Here is a 20269-nt window from a genome sequence, read left to right on the forward strand (position 1 = left end):
AATGCCATTGCCTTTCTTAATGAGAAAACAAAGTTTTACTCAGCTGTTAAGACTCTGTTTCTTTGTTTAGCACTGCAGCTTCATTCTTTTTTTTTGTAGCTTTCTCCATATATTCAAATATTTTTAAGCAGTGGAATAGTTGGAATGATTTAAAATTAAGTTTATTCTTAGCTATCTAATATCTGCGAATACAGTCTAATTGACATCATCCTTTTTTTTTTTACAATACTAGAAGTAAAATTTATTGAATGTTTACTGTGACAGTTATTTTGCTGTGTGCTCTGTTTACATTATCTTATAGAATCCCCGTCTGAGATCTTTACCCAGGATTACACAGTTAGATAAAAGACAAAGCTCAAATTCAAACTCAGGTATATCTGCTGCCAAAGTTGGATTTATTAACTACTATAATAAACTACTATGTATAATAATATTAAGTTAACTATGATTAAGATAGGCAGCACTATAATTTAAAATTTCAGTTCTCCAAGTCCCCTTAAAAAAAGTTTTAAGGAAATTTATTTCTTACTTTTTTTTCTCAGAAAAGGAAAACCTTTAGTCTATTAGTCAGTCTAAGAACATTTGGTCCATTGGCCAGTCCACAAATATTACACAGGAGTTTTATTACGCATTTTAGAAGCAACTCTATTGAGGAGCACTTTCAAAAACTGCTTTTGGGGAACCAAAGAAATACTAATATCTAGTGAGGAAACAGGAAAACTTTAAAGTAAACTTGGTGGGCCTTGAATTTAATTTATGTGATCCTTTATTTATCATAAATCTAGCAGAATTATATATCGAATATCAGGTTAGATTCTTAGTGTATGAAGATGATAAGCTAAAGTCCTTGTCCTGAAGCAATTCATAGTCTATTTGGTTTGTTCAGTATCCAGTCACCTACTTTAATGAAACAAATAATGTAAAAGAGATTTTTGGAAAATTACTCATAGGGTACTCATTTCATATTTTGTTAACGAGTAGTAAATTTTGGCATATAAGATATTCAATACAAAAAATATTTCTTTCATCTCTCCTAGAGTTCATTTCTGGAGTCAGACTGTCTTATTAGAATTGTCACTTTTTCCTTTTAAACGTGTCACGTTGGGCAAGTTACCCAAACTCTGATTTGGTTTCCTCATCTGTAAAATGAAGATAATAATTATAACCAACTTAAGTTATTTTGAAGGTTAAATGAGCTATTGCATGAACGTGCTTAGACAGTACCTGACACATAATTTCTTAATAAGTGTTAGCTATAATCATATTTATTACTAACATCATCATTATCATTTAATGTGAAGTGGACGTTCTGTAAGTGTTGCTGACTTACCTTTCTCTGAGCACAAATATCCTTCTTATAGATATTAAATCGCTGTTAACAGACAAGGTAGCTTATTTATTTTTACTTCCCTGTGATATACGTGCAGTTTAATTCAGTTTAAGTCAGTAAAATGTTGCTAATCTACTATGGCAGAGCATAATGCTAAGCACTGTAGAGAAATATTTTTCAATCTGTAGATATATTGGAACTCAAAAGAGAGAATGTTTCCACATTGATACTTCATACATAAAGTGCCATTTGAGATGGACATTGACAGATTTGTCTTTTTAACAAGGTGATATTTACAAAGGAAGGAAGAATAGAGGCTGTAGAAAATATTTCAGATAAAATGATCAATATTACCTAAGGCATAGATGGCACTAGGCCAGTATGAGGAACAATAACTAAGAAAATAGTGGGAGATAAGTTTGAAAAAATGGGTTCGTATGCTTATGTGGCATTATGAAGTTTAAGGCTGTGCTAAGTGTTATACTTAATATAGTTGATGATAGTAATCATTGCAGGTTTTTGAGCTAGTTGGGTCATAATCAGAGTATCGCCCTAGGGAAATTAATCTGGCATCATTCTACTGGATGCACTAAAACTAGAGTCTAAAGAAGAGAACAGTAGCATGTTGTGTTAGCAGGACAAGAAGTAAAGAAAACCTGAATTAAGGAAGATGTGGTATGTCAGGTATGAGGCAAAAGGAAAGGGCAAAAGAGACATATCATAGGTAGACTTAATATGACATGGCTGCTGTTTGGATATGGATAATGGTAAAGAATTCATAAAAACTCAATGCCTGTTAGAATGTTAGTGCCAGGAACAGAAATAGAGAAGTGTAAAGGAAGTAATTTGAGGACATCAGTGATGGATTTAGTTTGAGATATGTTGGAGACATCTTAGACAAAGATGTTCAGTAAGCAGATGGAAACATAGGTCTAGAGCTCAGGAGAGGTAGGAGTTAAAAAAAGAGAAACTTGTCCAGTAGATGAGTAAAACTGGAAATCGGAAACCACTAAGTGAGCTATAACAGTCAGAGAAATATGATTATTTTTCAACAGATACATAAAAAACACGTTAAATTTAGGCTGTTCCTGAGAAGCAGTGATGTTCTTGGAATTTTCATGCAGTAGAGAAATGAAGAAACTGAGTAGGAAGAGCAACTGAAAACTTTTTACTTCCTTTTCACTCATTCTGTCGAAGTCCTGCTTTATTATTTTCTTTGAAATATTATGAATTCCTAGGGCATCAGATTTTGCTACACTAGGGAGCGTAAAGAGCTAGTATTATTCTAACCTTACATTACATAGGTAGGAATGGATGAGATCTTAAAAGTTTCCACCTCTGTTCTTAGCTGATCTGTAAAAACTGATTGAAAGCAAAATAATTCAGTTGACATGTTTATGGTTAGCTTGCCTTAGTAACTTCTTGGCTTATCTTTCTATGGCAAGTAAAAGATGATGACTAAGTAGCATTCCTCATGAAAATATACACAAAAATTTTCGTAGAGAATAAATTGAAAAAAAAAGAAAAGATATTGTGATTTGAATAATTATTAAAAGCAAAGAGGAAGTTGGTAACGGCTCGGCTCTTTTGCCATGTGAGGAACGAATATTCATTTATAAACTCATGAAAACTTTTCACCTATCTGAGAACTACTAAGTTGACTCTAAAATCATTCCTGTTTAGGTAAAGATTTAGTATGTCATACTCTTTTTTCCCCCCTCTCTTTTGTTGCCCACAGCCATTGAATTTGAATTTAAGCAGTTTGTTTGTTCAAATGTTCATTTTTCTTTTTTTAAACATCTTTATTGGGGTATAACTGCTTTATAATGTTGTGTTAGTTTCTGCTTTATAACAAAGTGAATCAGCTATACATATACATATGTCCCCATATCTCTTGCCTCCTGTGTGTCCCTCCCATCCTCCCTATCCCACCCCTCTAGGTGGTCACAAAGCACCAAACTGATCTCCCTGTGCTATGCGGCTGCTTTCCATTAGCTATATATTTTACGTTTGGTAGTATATAGATGTCCATGCCACTCTCTTACTTTGTCACAGCTTACCTTTCCCCCTCACCATATACTCAAGTCCATTCTCTAGTAGGTCTGTGTCTTTATTCCTGTCTTACCCCTAGGTCCTTCAGAACCACTTTTTTTTTTTTATTCCACATACATGTGTTAGCATACAGTATTTGTTTTTCTCATTCTGACTTACTTCACTCTGTATAACAGACTCTAGGTCCATCCACCTCACTGCAAATGACTCAATTTCAGTTCTTTTCATGGCCGAGTAATATTCCATTGTATATATATACCACATCTTCTTTATGCATTCATCTGTTGATGGACACTTAGGTTGCTTCCATGTCCGGGCTATTGTAAATTGAGCTGCAGTGAACATTGTGGTACATGACTCTTTTTGAATTATGGTTTTCTCAGCGTATATGCCCAGTAGTGGGATTGCTGGGTCATATGGTAGTTCTATTTTTAGTTTTTTAAGGAACCTCCATACTGTTTTCCATAGTGGTTGTATCAATTTACATTCCCACCAACAGTGCAGGAGGGTTCTCTTTTCTCCACACCCTCTCCAGCATTTATTGTTTGTAGATTTATTTGATGATGGCCATTCTGACTGGTATGAAGTATGAGGTATGAGGTGATACCTCACTGTAGTTTTGATTTGCATTTCTTTAATGATTAGTGAGGTAGAGCATCCTTTCATGTGTTTGTTGGCAATCTGTATCTTCTTTAGAGAAATGTCTATTTAGGTCTTCTGCCCATTTTTCGATTGGGTTGTTTGTTTTTTTGATATTGAGCTGCATGAGCTGCTTGTAAATTTTGGAGATTAATCCTTTGTTAGTTGCTTCATTTGCAAATATTTTCTCCCATTCTGAGGGTTGTCTTTTCATCTTGTTTATGGTTTCCTTTGCTGTGCAGAAGCTTTTAAGTTTCATTAGGTCTCATCTGTTTATTTTTGTTTTTATTTCCATTCCTCTAGGAGGTGGGTTAAAAAGGACCTTGCTGTGATTTATGTCATAGAGTGTTCTGCCTATGTTTTCCTCTAAGAGTTTTATAGTGTCTGGCCTTACATTTAGGTCTTTAATCCATTTTGAGTTTATTTTTGTGTATGGTGTTAGGGAGTGTTCTAGCTTCATTCTTTTACATGTAGCTGTCCAGTTTTCCCAGCACCACTATTGAAGAGGCTGTCTTTTTTCCATTGTATATTCTTGCCTTCTTTATCAAAAATAAGGTGACTATATGTGTGTGGGTTTATATCTGGGCTTTCTATCCTGTTCCATTGATCTATATTTCTGTTTTTGTGCCAGTACCATACTCTCTTGATTACTGTAGCTTTGTAGTATAGTTTGAAGTCTGGGAGCCTTATTTCTCCAGTTCCATTTTTCTTTCTCAAGATTGCTTTGGCTATTCGGGGTCTGTTGTGTTTCCATACAAATTGTGAAATTTTTTGTTCTAGTTCTGTGAAAAATGCCATTGGTAGTTTGATAGGGATTGCATTGAATCTGTAGATTGCTTTGGATAGTATAGTCATTTTCACAATGTTGATTCTTCCAATCCAAGAACGTGGTATATCTTTCCATCTATTTGTGTCATCTTTAATTTCTTTCACAGTGTCTTATAGTTTTCTGCATACAGGTCTTTTGTCTCCTTAGGTCAGTTTATTCTTAGGTATTTTATTCTTTCTGTTGCAATGGTGAATGGGAGTGTTTCCTTCATTTCTCTTTCAGAGTTTTCATCCTTAGTGTATAAGAATGCAAGAGATTTCTGTGCATTAATTTTGTATCCTACTACTTTACCAAATTCATTGATTAGCTCTGGTAGTTTTCTGATAGCATCTTTAGGATTCTCTATGTATAGTATCATGTCATCTGCAAATAGTGACAGCTTTACATCTTCTTTTCAGATTTGGATTCCTTTTATTTCTTTTTCTTCTCTGATTGCTATGGCTAAAACTTCCAAAACTATGTTGAATAATAGTGGTGAGAGCGGCCAACCTTGTCTTGTTCCTGATCTTAGTGGGAATGGTTTCAGTTTTTCACCATTGAGAATGATGTTGGCTGTGGGTTTGTCATATATTGCCTTTATTATGTTGAGGTAAGTTCCTTCTATGCCTACTTTCTCTAGGGTTTTTATCATAAATGGGTGTTGAATTTTGTCAAAAGCTTTTTCTGCATCTGTTGAGGTCATATGGTTTTTCTCCTTCAATTTGTTAATATGGTGTATCACATTGATTGATTTGCATATATTAAAGAATCCTTGCATCCCTGGGATAAACCCCAGTTGATCATGGTATATGATCCTTTTAATGTGCTGTTGGATTCTGTTCGCTAGTATTTTGTTGAGGATTTTTGCATCTATTTTCATCAGTGATATTGGCCTGTAGTTTTCTTTCTTTGTGACATCTTTATCTGGTTTTGGTATCTGGGTGATGGTGGCCTTGTAGAATGAGATTGGGAGTGTTCCTCCCTCTGCTATATTTTGGAAGAGTTTGAGGATAGGTGTTAGCTCTTGTCTAAATGTTTGATAGAATTCACCTGTGAAGCCCTCTGGTCCTGGGCTTTTGTTTGCTGGAAGACTTTTAATCACAGTCTCAATTTCAGTGCTTCTGATTGGTCTGTTTATATTTTCTGTTTCTTTGTGTTTCAGTCTCAGAAGGTTGTGCTTTTCTAGGATTTGTCCATTTCTTCCAGGTTGTCCATTTTATTGGCATATAGTTGGTTGTAGTAATCTCTCATGGTCCTTTGTATTTCTGCAGTGTCAGTTGTTACTTCTTTTTCATTTCTAATTCTGTTGATTTGAGTCTTCTCCCTTTTTTTCTTGATGAGTCTGGCTAATGGTTTATCAATTTTGTTTATCTTCTCAAAGAACCAGCTTTTAGTTTTATTGATCTTTGCTATCAAATGTTTATATGTTTTTTGCTTGATAACTTTATTTCCTCCTTTGCCTTCCACTTACAAATCATGGAAGCAATGACAATCATGTGTAGTAAACAAAAGAGAATATCTTCTGATATTCCAGGATTAAGGAAAGGGAGAAAACGTACATACTGAAGAGAAATTAAAATATACTAGAACAGTGCCTTCCAACTTCTATAAAATGCTTCAAAATGTCTACACATGTTCAGAATACCTACAAGTATTTCACATGCTTTTTATTTAATTATTTAATGCCACTGTTATTTTCAGTTGTTTTTCATTTAAATTATGGGTTAAATAAGCTTATGTAGGCCCTTTCTTTGTGTTTTTGTTTGTTTTTGGGTTTTTTTGGCGGTACGCGGGCCTCTCACTGTTGTGGCCTCTCCCGTTGCGGAGCACAGGCTCCGGACGCGCAGGCCCAGCGACCATGGCTCACGGGCCCACCTGCTCCACGGCATGTGGGATCTTCCCGGACCGGGGCACGAACCCATGTCCCCTGCATCGGCAGGCAGACTCCCAACCACTGTGCCACCAGGGAAGCCCTGTAGGCCCTTTTATAAGGTGAGCCTATGCGGGAAAAAAATCTTCCAAATTCCAAGTAACTGATTCAGTATGAACTTTTGGAACATAACCATTTTGTAAACTTCAGAATTGTTACTTTTTTATTAGGTCCTCAAAATAGCCCTTTTATCCATCACTTCCCAGAAAAACCTATTTATCAAATGTATTAGTCAGGAGGACAAGCCTATGATTATTAATAAATAACCCTAATATCTCAGTAGCTTAAAATAGAAAAAATGTTCTATTTTTTGCTTGTATTTATATCCACTATAAGTAAGTAGAAACTGCTGGTTCGTGTTAGTATCAGTCAAGGACCCACTAACAAAGCCTCCAGGTCACTGTGGCATCGGGGAAGGGAAAACAGAAAATGGTTAATTGCAAACTTAAAGGCTTCCCCTTTGAAGTAACAAATATCATTTTTGTTTACATTTCCATTGATAAAGCAAATCACATAGCCATGTAGAACTTTAAGTGGGGTAGGCAAATGCCTGGAAGGATTAGAAGTGGAACATTGGTAAGCATGCAGCCTAATGATCCTGAAAGATATTTTAAAATTTTTCTGAATTTTAGCTGGGTTTCCAGGATTACCAGAATCTCTTAAAGAGTATATCCTGAGACATTATTGCAGATATTACCGTATGTAGTATACCTTGCCACTGTAGTGGCACAGAGCACTTTGAATAAAAGCTAGAATTCTGGAGCCAGGCTATATTGAATATTGGCTTTATCAGTTACTAGCTATGTGATATTGTACAAATTACTTAACCCATATGTCAGTTTTCTGATCTCCGGTATGTAGATAATAATGGTACATATTAATCGGGAAGGGTTAAATGATATAATGCAGTAAATATTAGTGAATATAAAAATATTATAAGTGAAATTAATGTAAATATATGTAGAACACAAATAATTGTTATCCAGAAATGGGTCTTTTTTGATAAGTATGTTTTCCAGGCTTAAATCATTAAGGGTATTTAATCATTTTGTATTTAAAAATTGATTACATTGTTCTTAAATATTTTCTTAAGTTTACCTTAATACATAAACATAATTTAAATTTTTATTGAGAAGCAGTATAATGTTGTAGGGGTTAAAACCGTGGGCTTTGGAGCCAGAGTGCCTGGCTCAAGTGCTATATAAGTAATTGCTATTTTTTTCATTATCATTGATTCAAATTTGTAATTCTGAAGATAACTTATTATACAGGGCTGTAAATATTACTATGCTCAAGTACTTCCCTTTGCTAAATGGCCCCAGAGTGCTATGTATTTTTAATTTTTATATACAGTTTTTCTGTTTTCCTCACTTGTCCTTGGCTGTCACTTCTCATTTCTTTTGTACCAGCAGCAATTCCATGGCAGCAATTTTCCTTTCCTCTAATGATATATTTCTAATCTCCTGTGGTCTTGGAAACCGACAACTGAACTTATTTGAAATGTGTATTTTATTAAAAATGAAATTCCAAATGAATGCCCAAAGGGTTCTCTTCCTAGTAACCTTTATTGCATGGACCTTGTAACATTTCTTTTGACTGTGAAGAACCTATTTTGTTTGATTGTACTCTTTGCTGTGTTCAGAGAAATTATATGTAGGGTATACTAAATGATTTCCTGATAAGTGATTAACAGAATGGTTATTTTTACATTTGTTAATGTATATGTTATATGTGCGGAAAATTAAATCAACTCCTAACACAATAAACTAAACTTCTCAATTGAGTAGTTCAAGATATATTTAATATCTCTCATTTTTGGCCACTACAATTGTATAGAAGTTGGAATTATAGAGAGCATAGATTTTAAAGGCATAGGAAATAATTCATCTAGAGCAGTGCCTTTCAAATATCTTTTACCCCAGACTATAGTATTATGTTGTACATTGCAACCCAGTACTCACATGTGTATGTGATGTATATGTATGTATATATGTATATTAATATACACTATATTTTGTGATATATATTACACACTGTGTTTAATATATGTAATTTTTTAAACGTTCATGAAGCACTATATTGCCATTTCTATGTGCAATGCACTATATTTTCTATTTTTTCTATTCTTTTTAAATTCTACTTATGACTTAATCATTGATTTTATGTCCTCTGATTTGATGTTCAGTTAGAAAACTGAAATAGGGGAAGTGATTAGACGTCTTTTCCTTCAAATCTTCAGAAATATCACTGTCTCTTTTGGATTTTTAATGTGTTGAACAGTAGATAATCTAAATTATCTAGGTTACTCCTTGGCTAGTACTTGGAATGATTCCGTGGAATTGAAATTTTTTTTGAAAGGGAAAGAAAAACCTTCTGTAAATCAAATATTTAAAGAATTTGAGGTACATTTTCTTCACTGTAGTTATGGAGAAGGAATTAAAGAGCATGTAGTTTATAATATGACTGGTCAGTTTGCTTTTTTCATTAGATAAAAATTCTTTGTTTATTATATGTTCACGTTGACAAATGACTGTCTGAATTTAAAATTACCCATTTATATATAGAAATCACTTAATTTTTAAAAGATGCAAAAAATGTAGAAGCACTTTTGTAGAGCTATACATCTGGTAGAACTTTTCAGAAGTGATTTTTAAGGGATGCTGTTTCAACTGGAAATGCTATCAGATATTAAGTAGGTTTTCTTTATTATTATTTGGGGACCCCATAACTGAAAAATCTTTTCATACTTAATAATAAATTATTTTAACTAGAGTATAATGAATCATGAATATTTCAGGCTCTAATAAAGCTGTGCTATATGAACATTTAATCCCCTTCCCTTGTGTCCTGAAACATTTAACTAGTACATTGCGACCCCTGCTGTTGTGAGAATTGCCAAATAACTGGAAAAAAAATATGTACTTGAGGAAGGTTTTGTGATTTGAATAATTACTAAAGGTAAAGAGGTTATGTTATAGCTCAGCTCTTTTGCCATGTGAGGCTCTGAACAGAACCAAATATTGTAGTTCAACAGAACTAAAAATTATATTGATATTGTTTTATCATATGAGTATTTCACTTAGAAATTTTGAATTTAGCTTTTTCCTTTGACATCAGGGACACATAAAAGGATTAATAAGGAATTTTAGAAATCATCATTTAAAATGTTCTTTCTCAACTTATCCTGAAATTAATTTGCTTGAATAGTTTTGATCTTTTCCTAGGCATAGAGAAAGAAGGCATTATTTCCCCAAATATTTCAAAATTTTTACTTGGGTCCTTGGAAAACCTTATATCTAAAGGTTATAAAAGCTTATATCTAAATTCCTTTGTTTTTATTTTCCTAAATACCACCAAAATGATTCATTTCTTATTTCATTTTTTGATATTTTATTTTCCTAAGATTTCATAAAGATCTTAAATTTATCTCTGCTTAGTTCAGTATCAATCTATAATCTTTTCAGTACTATTAATCCCTGTACGTGACATAGTTTCTTATGCTTAGTAACTTTATGTTACCATCTGGGAGGCCTATCATAGCCAATGGTTTCATCAATTGTGATTATTTGCAAATTGAATTGGACCTACGAAGTTTGGCTTTACTTATGTAATTGTTAGACAGTTTGTTCAGGTTTTTTATGATATTGAGTTAACTTTTTAAAGTGTTCAAAGATTTTTTGGCTCATCTAGGAATCAGATCATTAAAAAAAATATTCCCTTGTCATAAGTCCTTAAACCGTTTGACATTGATATGTCTCAAGAGTGCTTCCTTATGTCAGAATATCCTGGGTTGGGAGATGGCAAGGAAATTCCTTGTCGTAGTGTATTCTTCAGTTCCCTGGAGAATGCACTGACAGTGTTTCAAAAGTAACTTGAAAAACTAAATTTTCTTAGCTTTCTGTCGAATGCAACCAGGCAAATAATGTTTTTCTTATTTGCCTCTCAGTTGCTTTGGCTTGGATGTTTCATATGCTGAGTATTGTTTAATGTGCTTGGGGATGATGTTAGCACAGAAGCAAGCATAAAAATACAACTGAAATGTATTCTTTGGAAGATCCTAGTTCAGCATGACATCGCATCGTGCATAAAGCTTAAACATCACAGAGACAGTGTATTACAGGGTCCATACTTAATAATTTTATTAAAAAACTGCCAAATTTCACTGATGAACTCTTTGGGACAATTTTGAGTTAATTGACAGTTTTTCTTCCCCCTTTGTGAATGACATTGATATGTATTTTAAATTGCGTGATGTCTGAGTTTTCATGTCAGCCTTTCAGTTTTTAACTTGATTTTCAAAGGAATTTAAACTCACGGGAATAAACCTTACAAAATATACAGGTCTTATCCTATAAACATGAATTTTTGGATTTGTTAAAACAAAAATAGAATAGGCACAACAACCTAATGGTTAGGCAGATTAGGTAGCTACCTGTAAATTATAGACAATCACCACTTTCCACACTTTCTCTGCTGTTTTATAAGTTCCCTGTTTATTAGGTGATTGTTGTAATTCAATGATTAGTGCATCAGTTTTCAAACTTTTGGTCTCGGGACATTTTAATACTCTCAACAATAACTGAGGACCCCCAGAGATTTTTTGTTTATGTGGAGTTATATTTATGGATGTTTATTGTATTCAAAAATAAAATTGAAAAAGTGTTACATATTTATTTTAAAATAACCTGCTACATGTTAACATAAATATTTTTATGAAAAATAACTCTTTTCTAAAACAAAACAAAAAATACTGAGAGGAGTGGACATAATTTTACTTCTGCAAATCTCTTTATAGTCAGACGTAATAGACAACAGCTGGCTCTCATATCTCCCTCAACAATATGCTGTGAAATCGTATGTCATATATGTCACGTATATTATGTCATGTAGCCTCTTATGAAATAATGAGAGTAAAAAAATGAAAATAATATATTATGATTGTTATAAAAATGGTGTGACTTTGTGGATCCCCTTTCGGGGTCCTCAAACCACATTTTGAAAACCAATGAATTAGAGCATTCTTTTAAAGCTTTTAATTCCCATTAAATGCAAACACTTCTGGCAGTAACAATACATCAGGAGTCTCAAACTAGCAGGTTAAATGTAGCTAGAAGGCATGTTTGGTTTTCCCCAAATATATTTTCTTAATTTTATATTTGGATTTCTAGGCAAGACCCAAACACTCCCGTTTCCATAGGATAATCCTTATTTTCTCTTATACTTAGACATTTAGTTATATTTCTTTCCTTGCCCTTTGGACCACTCACATATTAGTAACAATTTCTTTGGTGCTTCGTGAAGGGAGTTGGGGGATGGATGTCATGGTGTAGGAAAATGGAGGTGGAAGACCCTGAGCACAGAGGGACAGAAACATACAGAAAATTCTGGATAATCAGTACTAGACCTTTAATGCTGCCCAGCAGTCATACTACATTTTCTTTGTCTAGTCATTCTCCCACTCTTTCAGGTGAGAATTTCATTTCTCTACCTTCTTCTAAATCCAACACCTTATCCTCATCCTCATCTCATTACCTTGTTTTGCTTCCTGTTTCACTGAGAAAATAGAAGCAGTCAGAAAGAATTTCCATGAGTTTCTCTTGCCACAGTTACCCTCCTGCCTACATCTGTGTCTATACTTTGCTTCTACTCTTACCATAAGCCATGCTGCCTCCCTATTTCATTCTCTCGCCTACTCAAGATTCTTGCTCCAGCAGTTCTCCTCTCTGTTCCACATCATTAATTTTTCCCTCTCTATTAGATTATTGCTATTGACATACAAATATACTATTATTTCATCCATCTTAATATTCTTCTTGACTCTTCACTCTTTTACCTTTAGCTGTCATCTCATTTCTTTTCTTCCCTATCTGTGTAAACTTTGATGCCTTTACATTTGAGAGTTGTGAATCTATGCTAATTTGCTGAAACTAATTTTATTGGTTATGGCAGAAATATTAGGATTCCTAGATTCAGTAGCACATTGTCGTGCCTGTTTCATAATTCCACATGAATCATTTCAAAATGGATCCAAATGTTAGACCATATTCTCTTCAGTGGAAGGTAAATTAGAGTTTCTAAAGTGCTCGAAATGGATATAAATTTTTCTACATTCTGTGAGTAGACCCAGAATGGTTTTGAGAGTAAGGATGGCACCTGATTCATCTTGATCTAGATTACATTAGGTCATCTGGGTTTCAGGGCATTTTCCAAGGCTGTAGAAAGATTTTATCAACATGTAGGGAGTCAGACCAGGTCAAGAGTTAAGTGATAAATGTTTGATTTCTTCCGGTTGAGACAAGTCTGATTTCCCTTGTTGTTGGATATTGCCAGAATAGATACTGTTAGACTCTAAACTTTGATCACTTAAAAATTAAGGGTTATTTTCTGTGACCATTCTGTCATATGTCCTCAAAAGAAAATTGAAAAAGTTAAGTTCTGAACACCTTTGAAATTCCCCCATAATGTTAAATTTACTTGTTTCATTATATATTAATGACTTAATTTATAATTTTTAAAGTATCATAAAATGAAGACATAAAGCTTGTCTTTATTTTTTAAAGAGAATAATGTTTTATAAATGACCTTTTCTGACTTATTAAAAACGAAATGGTCAAAATATTTTCCAGTTAGGAGGTATTTCCCATTTTTAAAAAACTAAGTTGCGTTTATGATGAGTTCTTTAAGAAACTTAAAGTAGATTTTTTTTTTATAACTTCATTTGGCCTGTTGATTACAAAACTGTTATGGAATTTCACACATCTATTTCAGTACACAGCTCATCATAGACTACTGCGCTGTTTCTCATTTTAATAGGCCTCATTTATCCTATAAATAAACCTACATTTTCTTACCTGATCAAGTGAGCAAACAATAGGGGTCAGATGTGGCAAACACTTTAACAAAAAGCATATGTCTGGCCGTCAGGGTGAAGTAGAGTCATATCAAGATTGCTTGAAGTTATTAATGGCAGTAAAATTTATGCTTCCTCCTGTTTTCCCAATTAAATCAAGAAGCCTTTTTTCTTCGGATTCTTCTATCACCAGCTGGTTCCAATACTCTGTGTGTGAATATTGCCTGGGGTCTCTCCATTTCTAGGTGGTAAAAGCTGACCAAAGCACATTAAGTCAATGATGTGGACCTGTAGGCTAGAAAGCAGCCATTGTTAAGGGCTTTATTTTGGCCCTTATCTTTTGTACTACAAGTATGCATATTTTGTAGGGTGTATTATAAATAAGTGTTGTAGTATGCTCTGGATAAAAGAACACTACAGACAAGGTAATAGAATAATTGAAACATGTTGAAAATATTTTAAAAATAAACTACATGGCGAAATGTACAGTTGTACATACTAAAAGAGAGTGAAATATATCAAAAGTGCTGAATTTTAGAGTACTTATTTCATGAATACATCTTAATGTGACAAAGCTATTAAGCTTAATGGTAGATTTACAATTTTAGTTTCTTATAGTTTTTAAATTAAGTAATTTAGCACAAGAAACATTTATCCATGAACCACTGTATCACAAAACTATTGTTATGCTTGTTTTCATACTGATCATCGTAACCTATAAATTCTGACATTTTCCCCCCGTACTCACGGTTAAAAAACCGTTGGCTTTTATCTATTCATTTCAAATCTCTGTTAGATTTGACTGAACAAATCCATTCTAGAAGAGAAGACTATCCAGTAGAGTTGCAATCTTAAAAATTGGTCTTTCCAAATTCAAGTTTTAACTAAGGCTATGTATCTAGTCATGCTGGTTATGTATCTGCAGTATGTGCGCTAATAAGTTAAACATAAAATGATATGGAAACGTGTACAAAAGATCATCTAATCTACCTGCAGTATATTTTTAGTGTATTTCAGTGTAGTCAATATATGTGTTCAATAATTGTTGCAATTATCTTTTTTTTTTTTCCTTTTTTTGAGGTATGCAGGCCTCTCACTTTTGTGGCCTCTCCCGTTGCAGAGCACAGGCTCTGTACGCACAGGCTCAGCAGCCATGGCTCAAGGGCCCAGCCGCTCTGCGGCATGTGGGATCTTCCCGGACCGGGGCACGAACCCGTGTCCCCTGCATCGGCAGGCGGACTCTCAACCACTGTGCCAGCAGGGAAGCCCTGCAATTATCTTTTAAGTGGTGGTTTTGCCTGTGGCATTTTCACTATAGTGATAGCGCTTTAAAGGCTCCAACTCTACAGTAAACTTAAAGGCAGTTGTGATTTTTGAAGTATGTTGTACTCACATAGACTTTCTAGGGGTAATTTATCACCTTAATGCTGCTCTATTCTAATGTAGGGGTGCTTATATCCCCACTTATCTTTTCATGGACCCTTTGTGACTTCGAAGGGAGTTTTCTACTTTGAACGAAGACATGGAGTGCAGAAGGGAATGAGAATCTGGCTAATAATGTGACCCATAATTTGTGTTCTCACTCTGCTTTTACCAAGTATTGGGCTGGGTCTACTGCAGCAGCGGAAATTTGGCTTCGAGTTCTGGTGTTCAGAACTCATATTTCTGCTTGACTGAACTGTGAATGGAAAATCCCAAGTATCTTACAAAATTAGTAGCTAAATGGTGTTTTCACTAATCACTTTAGAGATGGAAAAAACTGAAGACATTTTAAAATTCAGAACCCATCAGCATGTGCTTCCCCTTTAATTGGCAGAAAATCGATCGTGAGAGCAGTCCAGAGAGCTGACTTTTTTTCTCCTTCAGTTGCTCCAGCTGAACTACAGCTGCAAATTTCTTTAAAAAGAAAAAAAAAATCTTGAACGTATAAGTGCAATAATTCCCACAAAATCAGTTGCTGGAGTTAATGACCAGTTTGTTAAGGCATTAACTGCCCTCAGCTGGGAATGACCAGTTTTGAGGGGAATGGCTACACAACTGCTAAGATAATTCAGTAACGCGTTCAAATAATGATCCAGCTAATTAACAGTGAATTTCTATGGAAATCCTATCGAAGTACTTATGGCCTCTGCATTTAATAGCCGGTGAGTTCATCATGATTCATGTTTATTATCATAAATACCAAAGCAATCATAATGACTAGGCCATTTTATTTTCACCGTGGCCTTATTACTTGAACAGATCTGACTAAGCCACCTATAGTCATTAAGGACCTAGTTCTCAAAATATTCAGTCTTTTCACTGCTCTGCTCAAAATTCACAGAACCTTTGGTGCTATGCCAGCATAGCGACTATTGGCAGACTGTTTTAACTAGGGAATAATTGATGTCTGTAAGTCTTAAAGGAGCCCTTTTGAAATGTCTGCCATTGGTATGATGTGGAGAAATCATAGTTGGTTAGCTGGAGTTTATGGTTCTTCATCATGAATTCTTATGGGAAAATCATAACTCCCAGCCCCAAATTCGTTTAGGATATGCAAGATTTTTTTTTTGAGTTTTATTTTTTTAAGAACTCAGATATCCAATGAATGAAGAAGACTATTATTAGCTTATAATAAGGGATAAGCTTTAATTTTACTTGGACCATTTAATCTCTCTTAATTTCTGTTCATTGCTATGTGATCTTTAAATTAGTCTTTAAGTAATAATAAATGTTGGCTGCCAGAAAACCTCTACTTTCTGTGTGCAGCTGTGTTTGAAGAGATGAATTTAGGTTATTTCCAGACATCTTCCCCCTCCAGGTATTCACTTTTCTCCTACAATATTTTGTCCTTTTGCTGTAGCTGTCAGATATCTGCTAGATACCGTAAAGTTATAGGCTGTGTTTTTATCAAGCAATTAATCACTTGTATAATCATTTATGATTCAATGAATATGATACCTGTGGTTTATATACTATAATCTTCCTTCATACATTGCAGTTCTTTAGAGGAGATTGGAAATATGTGATTTGAAACAATAAGATATGAATTAGAATCATCAAGGTAACATATGGGTAACAAGCATTTATAAAATATTTCCATCTTTTTTTCTGAATAAAAAACCAAGTGTCATCTTGTATCTTTTTCATTCCCTAAATAAATACAAAGTGAGAAGAAAATCAATTTTATAGGTATTTGTAAATCAATTGATTGAATTCTAGGGAACCTTTACCCAGATAAAATCTAGAAGACGTATCAGCAACCTGGGTTATATAGACTTCTGAGTACAATATTGTAGTCCCTTATATCTGTCATCACCTCCTTTCACACTTTCCTCAAGGGAAAAAAAAAATCTCTGGTCATATTCCAGTTTTCTTTTGTTTGGTTGTGCTCAGCTCAAACAAATGGGGAAACACCTGTACGTTTTATTTGCCTGGGACATGAAACTTAAAGGTAAATGAAGTAATATAGCTAATAGTGAGGTTTGTCTTCTGTGTTCTCAGACTTCTCTCTCTGTGTCCTTTCATCTTTTTGTACCCCGTCGCCTCCATAACTATTCCCCACTCGAGGAGTGAAATTAAGTTCTGTTACAGACAAGGAAGTATGAAAGAAGGAAGAGAGGTTCACAGTGTGTTTGTGGTAGTGGTGGTGGAGGAACACATACTGATGATAATAATCTATCCTTTGATTATTTTCTTTTCCCAATTTTTGTTCTGATTAAGGGATTTATAACCCTATGAGACTGATGAAGGGTCCTTATCAGATACTGGTCACTGAGTGGAGCCTTGAAGGATGCGGTGACTCTCCTAAGCCCGTACTTTGGGTATAGCAGAGCTTTATAGGAAAGTGACTAGGGACAAGTGGCTCAACCATAGGCTCAGAATATACCTGTGAACCCTGTCTAGCTCATCTCAGAGGAATCTTGGCTGCCTCTTAAACCTACATTACCTCTAACTGTGGTCAAATCTTGAGGATAGAAACCACAAAGACAACATATATAATAGGGGAATGTGAAAATAGTGTTCTATTGGTAAAACAGAAAAGTGTTATTATCAACATAATAATACTAAGAAATGACATTTATTGATTCAGTTTATTGTGTGTCAAACTCAGTACTAATTGTTTTACCAGGATTCTTTCACCTAATCTTCACATAACAACTCTTTGAGATAGGTACAGTTGTTATTCCAGTTTCACAGATGAAGAAACTGAAGCACAGAGAATTTAAATAACACTCAAAAGGCCATTTATGCTAGTAAGTGGCAGAGCCACAAATTGAACCCAAGCAGTCTGCCTCCAGAGCCTGAGATTTGAACCACAGCATTTTACTACCTCTGTTTACCACTCTACTCAACTTTTAAGCTTCTAGCACCTTGTTTTTCTCATAAAATCAAACACTGCTTGATAGCAGTTCTTGTCCAATTCAGTGAGAGTGAGTTTCAGAACTGCTATATAGATCTAGTCCCCCAAACTGCTTGGGGGATAATGCAGTTTGTCCCTGTCAAGATCTTTCATCCATTGGAACCTGTTGCATCTGGGCTCAGGTACTCTGATAAATAACTGATTGTTTTTCTTTATTTCATCTCCCCTCTTCTCTTCTACCATCTTCTCACCTCTTTCTCCATAGAGTCCCTTCTTAACTGCATTTCCTTTCGGTACTGTGCCACTAAGGAATGATGATAATAATTTATGTTTATTTGGCATTATTTCACCCTTCCTGCTGCTTCCTGGAAGGCTTAGTAGAAAGTACATACACACAGGCTTTGTAGTCCGACCTAGGTTTGAATCTCAGATTGATGAGCTGTGTTTCCTTTTGAAGGATTCATAACCTTAATGAATGTCATTGCCTCACATCCAGATCAAAGATAATACCTACCTCTTCAGTTGTTATAAGGGTTAAATGAGAAAATACATGCTTAACATACAAGAGGAGCTATCAGTTTGCTTAACTCTTTCTCTCTTCCCTTCTCTCAAAGAATTGTAGTTATAAAAAGACTGGCTATCCACGAATCTTTTGGGATAGCCTTGTAATCCTTGAGTTTCTGTTTTCTTCAGTCCTTTAGTTTTAGCACATTTTGGGGGCATGATAATCATTTTAGGTAAAGATTATGGGAAATTAGGCATATGTTCAGAGACTTTTTTTTTTAAATCAAGCTTTATTTTCTAGAGCAATTTAAGGTTCATAGCAAAATTGAGCAGAAAGGACATTAATTTCCCATATACTTCCTGCCCGTCCCCCCAGCCTCCCACCTTTTTTAAAATTAATATTTATTGGAGTTTAGTTGCGTTACATAGGTTTTTAAATAGAAGATCACAGATAAAGAATTAGGAAGGTACGGGAGTACTGCAAGGATCTTTCACTTTTGGCCATGAGTATGGGGAGAGAAGGAGAAAGAGAAAGCACACAAGAGCAGAATTAGAACTGGCAGTAGAATGACTCATCCTACTTTTTGAAACTAGATATTCAGTTTTGCTGTGGAAAAAGAAAGTAATATAAATTATTGTTGAATTTGAGATATTTCTTGCATATGTTATTCATCTACGTTTTAAAAATTATTGTAATTTTAGGACTTTTCTCTAGACTTTCTATTCTGTCACATATCCTTTATCCTGAGTTATCCTTTGGAAGTGATATAGATATATAATCATATATATATGTGTATGTAATTTGCTCTAGAAGGACCTTCCTTGTTATTCTCTGTATGGGGTACAGATCTCTTAAAGGTGAATCTTTCTTTCCTCTCACCTTACATGAATTGATGTACCACTTTAGAACATTGCATTTTAGAATCCTTTCATTGATAACCAGCAGTAGACAGACAATCCTCAAACATAGAATAGTGTCCTTTTTCATTCTTAGTTCCACACTGAATTTTAAAGTCTGATTATTTACTTTGATGTTAAAAAATCTTTTATATTGGATATAGATTTCTATGTTTCTTCTACCATTTATTTAGTAAGTTGTGTGACTTGGAATCCTACTTTTCAGTGAATCCATTACATAGAGAAAATATTTTCAAATAATATTTTGAAAAAATTAAGTAAGACTAGAACCTACCCACAGCTGAACAACATATAGAAAGAAACTGTAATAGCAGGGAAAGAGACTGTGCCTTCAGAATATGAGTTTGCTGTAGGAACTTACTTGAAAAGATATTAAAGTACCTCAGTCCTTGGAGGAAAATACTGTGAAGTATAATCTGACCAAACCCCTAAGGGATACTTTCCTCTCTGGAGAATAAAATTGGAATTTTTCATTTTTAATCTATGTATCATGCAAACTGATGCAAAGATCTGTTTTCCTATGGCAAGTGTGTTTTATACTAGAATAAGTATAAATGAATGCCTTCAGCGGTGTAAAAATGTGATTTATTAAAATCTATGAGTCTTTTCTATTTAGATTGCTCTGATCCCAAGAGCAAAATACTGGGGTTGGGAACACGCAGTTAGTCTCTACTTTTCTCTTTTTTGGAGTAGTTTCAGTTTTTGCATTACGTTTTCCTCCAGATATATTTCCTGCATATGTTGTATTCCAAGTGGTTAAGTTAGTGAATTCATAGATTTTTAGTTAAGATGAAAATGTTTACTAGTATGTATTCATCTGACGAACATATGCTAGATTTTATTGTTTTTGTTTTATGCCAAGAAGTCATTTTTACATTGATACTGAAAGCCATAGG

At 34.4% G+C, this 20269-nt stretch overlaps 1 protein-coding gene across 2 annotated transcripts in view; it reads left to right on the plus strand.

Moving 5' to 3' along the window:
* KIFAP3 (kinesin associated protein 3) overlaps positions 1-20269 on the plus strand; it is a 157780-nt gene that overhangs the window by 60406 nt on the left and 77105 nt on the right. The window lies entirely within an intron of this gene.

The sequence above is a fragment of the Monodon monoceros genome, unplaced genomic scaffold (assembly GCF_005190385.1).
Source record: "Monodon monoceros isolate NGI ecotype Baffin Bay Population unplaced genomic scaffold, NGI_Narwhal_1 Super_Scaffold_18, whole genome shotgun sequence".
NCBI classification, from domain to species: Eukaryota; Metazoa; Chordata; class Mammalia; order Artiodactyla; family Monodontidae; genus Monodon; species Monodon monoceros.